The sequence below is a fragment of the Sciurus vulgaris genome, assembly GCF_902686455.1.
Source record: "Sciurus vulgaris genome assembly, chromosome: 8".
NCBI classification, from domain to species: Eukaryota; Metazoa; Chordata; class Mammalia; order Rodentia; family Sciuridae; genus Sciurus; species Sciurus vulgaris.
The window spans coordinates 91,457,189-91,462,331 of NC_136468.1; positions in this window are offsets into that span (position 1 = coordinate 91,457,189).

Consider the following 5,143-nt stretch of genomic DNA (forward strand, 5'->3'; position numbering starts at 1 on the left):
GTTGGCCAGCTCCAGCACTATGAGCCCAAGGTGAGGCAGAACATCATGGCAGGAGAAAATAAGTCACTGGGGCTATGCCCTTGGGATTAAACATTTTGTCCTTGGATCCTTGTGCTCTCTCTCTGCTTCATAGCAGCCGTGAGCTAGGAAACTTTCCTCCACCATGTCCTTGCACCATGATATTTTCTGCCTCACCTTGGGCCCAGAACAATTGAGCCAGCTGACTATGGACTATCCTCTGAAACCATGAGCCTAAAATGAACTTTTACTTCTCTAAGTTGTTCTTGTTGGGTATTTTGGTCACACGGATGAAAAGTGACTAACAGTGAAATTCATTAATTTTTATTTTGATGGATCATACTTTTGGTGTCAAGTCTAAGAACTCTTTTTTTTTTTTTTTTGTGGTGCTGGGGATTTGAACCCAGGGCCTTGTGCTTGCGAGGCAAGCACTCTACCAACTGAGCTATATCCCCAGCCCTAAGAACTCTTTGCCAAGATCTAGAACTTAAAAGGTTTTCATATATGTTATTTTTCCCTCAAATGTTCTGCAGTATAATGTCAGACTTTAATTTTTGATCCACTTTAATTTTTACATACGGTTTGAGATTCATGTCAAGGCTAATGTCTTCCTTCCCCCTTACTTCTTTGGTTTGAGTGTCCAATTGCTGATTCAGTGCCATTTATTGAAAAGGCTGGTGGGGAGGTAAGAAAAGAATGGAGGAAGTATGGATTGCATAGAGGGAAATGAGGAGTGGGGAGGAGGCAGGGGGAAGGAAAGATAATATAATGAGACAAACATCATTACCCTATGTACATGTATGATTATGCAAATGGTATGACTCTACTTCGTGTTCAACCAGAGAAACAATTGTTGTACCCCATTTGTGTACAATGAATCAACATTTTAAAAATTACAAAAAAAAGAACAGTCTATCTTTCTTCCATTAAATGGTCTTTGTACCTTTGTTTTTGTACAAATATACCAAGACTTAGTTTAGTATATTTGTATGTGTCTTTTTCTGGGTTCTCTGTTCTCTTCTAATGACCTATGTATTTATCCACTTGCCAATAACATGCAGTATGGCAATCCAGTAGACTGAGTTCTCTCATTTTATTCTTTTCTTTTAAATTGCACTATCTATTTATTCTAGTTCCCTTAATTTTCCATAAAAACTTTAAAACAATAAAAATGCTCTGATTTTGATAGGAATTTTGTTAATCCTATATATTAGTTTGGGGAAAGATGAAATCTTTACTGTGTTTAGTCATCCAATTCATGAACATTACCATTTGTCTTGCCATTTATTTAGGTCTACTTTGATTTCTTTCACTGGTAGTTTGTAGTTTTCAGCATACAAATCCTGCAGGTTTTCTAAGATTTACAACTAAGTGTTGTCATTTTTTCAAAACAGCATTCATATGCATTACTGGTAGGAATGTAAAATGGTTTGACCCATATAAAAAATTTTGTTGGCTCCTCAAAAATGTAAATGTAGAATTACCATATGAATCAATAATTCTACTTCTGGGGATAAATAAAAAATTATTTAAAATAGGTGCTCAAATACATATATATGAATGTTCATGGGAGCACTATTCACAATAGATAAAAGGTAAAAACAGTTCAAATGTCCATCAGTGGATGAAGAGATAAACAAAATTGGAGAATACCATAAAACAGAATATTATTCAACCATAAAAAGGAATTACTGATACATGAAACAATGTGAATGAACTTCAAAGACATAAGTGAAAAAAGCCACATAGTCACATCTTGTATGACTCCATTTTTATTAAACACATACAATCGTAAATCTATAAACAAATGGTATGATTCTACATTGTATACAACCATAGAAATGAAAAGTTATACCCCATTTGTGTACAATGAATCAAAATGCAGTCTGTAAAAATAAAAATTAAAAAAATCTATAAACACGAAAAGCAAATTGGTGGGGTGGCAGGATCTGGAAAGAGGGAGGAATGAGTAGTAACTTTTTAATGGGTACGTGGTTTCCTTTGCGGGGAAGAAAGTGGGGAATATATAAAGTGGTGGTTGCAAGATGTTATAAATGTATTCAATGCCATTGACCTGTTCACTTTAACATGGTTAGTTTTGTTATGTTAATTTCACTTCAATAAAAATTAATTAGAAAAAATAGCAAATTGTATCATATTTTTAATTTCAATGTCCGTGTGTTCTAGTACATGGGGAGTACAACTGTCTTTCTTCATTCATCTTGTATCCTGTGACCCAGCTGAACTATTTTGTTCTGGGGTTATTTTAAAATAGAGTACTTGAAATTATTTGATTTCTATATCAACCCTCTGTGAATAGGGATGTTTTTATTTATTCCTTTCTAATTTGTGTGGTTTTTATTACCTTTTCTGCCTTATTATACTAACTTCCAGAACTTAGTTCTTACAGAACATACAGAACTGTTAGGCAAAAGCAGTGAGAGAAGACATTTTTGCCTTGTTCCCAACTCTAGGAGAAAATATTCAGACTTCTACTATTAAGTATAATATTAGCTATAGGTATTTTATCAATACTGTCAAGTCGTTAAATTTCCTTTCTATTCGTATTTTTCTGATGCTTTTTCTGCAACAGTTGCTATTGTATGACTTTTCTTCTTTTTCTGTTCACTTACTTTGATGACTTACTTTGATGACTTTTCAAGTGTTGAATTAGTATCACATGTCTGAAATAAACTCCACTTGGTCATGTTGTAATTCATCTTAGGTATTGCTGAATTCTATTGATAAATGTTAGACATTTTCCCCTACATTTTTTCTTCTTCCTTATCTTTTTTAAATTTATTTTTATTGTAAACAAATGGGATACATGTTTCTCTGTACATGAAGTAAAGGCATACCATTTGTGTAATCATACATTTACATAGGGTAATAGTGTTTGATGCATTCTGTTTTCCCCACATTTTTTATTGGTGCGTTATAGTTGTACATATTTATGGGATTTGTTGTTACATATTTGTAAGTACATGCAATGTAACAATGTAATAAAAATGAAATCAATCCCCAGCACTTTCCCTCTTCTCCCCACCTCACATCCCTTGGTCCCTTCTACTGATCTCCCTTTGATTTTTAAGAACCCAACCCCCACCTTTCTTTTCGTTTATCCTTTCTAGCTTCTGCATATGACCCAAAATCTGAGTTTGACTTATTTCACCTATTATGATTGTCTCTAGTTCCATCCATTTTCCTGCAAATGATGTAATCCCATTCTTGTTTATGGCTAAATAAAAATCCATTATGTATATATGCCACATTTTCTTTATTCATTTATCTGTTGATGGACACTGAGGCTGGTTCCTTACTTCGGCTATTGTGAATTGTTCTGCTTTAAACATGGGTATGCATGTATCACTGTATGAAGAGGACTTGAATTCTTCAGGATAAAGACCAATGAATGGTATAGTTGGGTCATATTGTGATTCCATGCCTAGTCTTTTGAGGAGCCTCCATACTTATTTCCAAGTTGTATTAATTTACAGTCCCACCAACAGTGTAAAATAGTTACTTTTTCGCCAATCCTCTCCAGCATGTATTATTTGTGTTCTTGATAACTGCCATTCTGCCTGGTGTGAGATGAAATCTCATTGTAGTTTTGATTTGCATTTCCCTAATTGCTGATGATGTTGAATATTTTTTCATGTATTTGCTGGACATGTGTATTTCTTCTTTTGAGAAGTATCTGTTTAATTCATTTGCCTGTTTATTTATTGGGTTATTTGATATTTTGGTGCAAAGATTTTTTTAGCTCTTTATATATTCTAGAAATTAATCCTCCATCAGAGGAGTAGCTAGCAAAGATTTTTCCCCCATTTTGTGGGTTCTTTCTTCCTAATGGTTTCCTTTGCTGTGCAGAAGTCTTTTAATTTGATGCTGTCCCATTTATTAACTCTTGGCATTATGTCCTGAGCCTTAGAGTCCTATTGAGAAAGTTGTTGCTGTGCCTAAAAGCTGGAGTGTTGATCCTAAGTTTTCTTCTAGGAGTTATATAGTTTCTTGTCTAATCCTGAGGTCTTGATTCATTTTGATTTGATTTTTGTGCACAGTGAGACAAGGAGCTAGTTTTACATTTATATATGTGAATAACCTTTTGTCCAGCACCAATTATTAACAAAGCTTTCTTTCCTTCAATATATGTTTTTGGCACCTTTGTCAAGATCAAATGACTGTATATGTATGGATTTGTCTCCATCGTTTCTATTCTGTACCATTAATCTATGTGTCTGTTTTTATGCTAGTACTATGCTGTTGCTGTTGCTATAGCTCTGTAATATAATTTGAAGTCAGGTATTGTGACTTTTTTTTGGTTTAAAATTGCTTTGGCTATTCTGGGTCTTTTATTTTAATTTTTCTTTTCTGTCTATCCTTCCAAATGAATTTTAGGACTGTTTTCTTCTAGCTCTGTGAAAAATGCCATTGATATTTTGGTAGGGGTTGCATTGAATCTGTAAATTGCCTTTAGTACTATCACCATTTTAACAATATTAACTCTGTTTATCCATGAACATGGGAGATCTTCCCATCCTCTGAGATCTTCTTCAATTTCTTTCTTCAATGTTAGTTCTCATTATAGATGTTGTTCACTCCCTTGGTCAGATTTATTCCTAGGGTGCTTTTTTTTTTTTTTTTTTTTTTTTTTTGAGGCTATTGTGAATGGAATTTTTTTTCTGATTTATTTTTCTTTCTCAGCAGATTCATTGTTGGTATATATGAAAATTGTTGATTTTTGTCTTTTGATTTTGTAACAGAGTACTTTGCCAAATTTGCTTATTACCTCTAGCAGTCTTTTGGTGGAGTTTTTATTTTTTGGGGAGTCTTTTAGGTTTAGGATCATACTATCTGTGAACAGGGATAATTTGACTTCTTCCTTTCCTATTTTTATTCCTTTTATTTCCTTTTCTTGAGTAATTGCTCTGGCTAGAATTTCTAGCACTATATTAAACAGAAATGGTGACAGTGAACATCCTTGTCTTGTCCTAGATTTTAAAGGAAATGCTTTCAGTTTTTCCCCATTTATTATGAAGTTAGTTTTGAGTTTTTTATATGTAGGCTTTATGATGTTGAGGTAGGTTCCCTCTATCCTTAATTTCTTCATTGTTTTTATAATGAA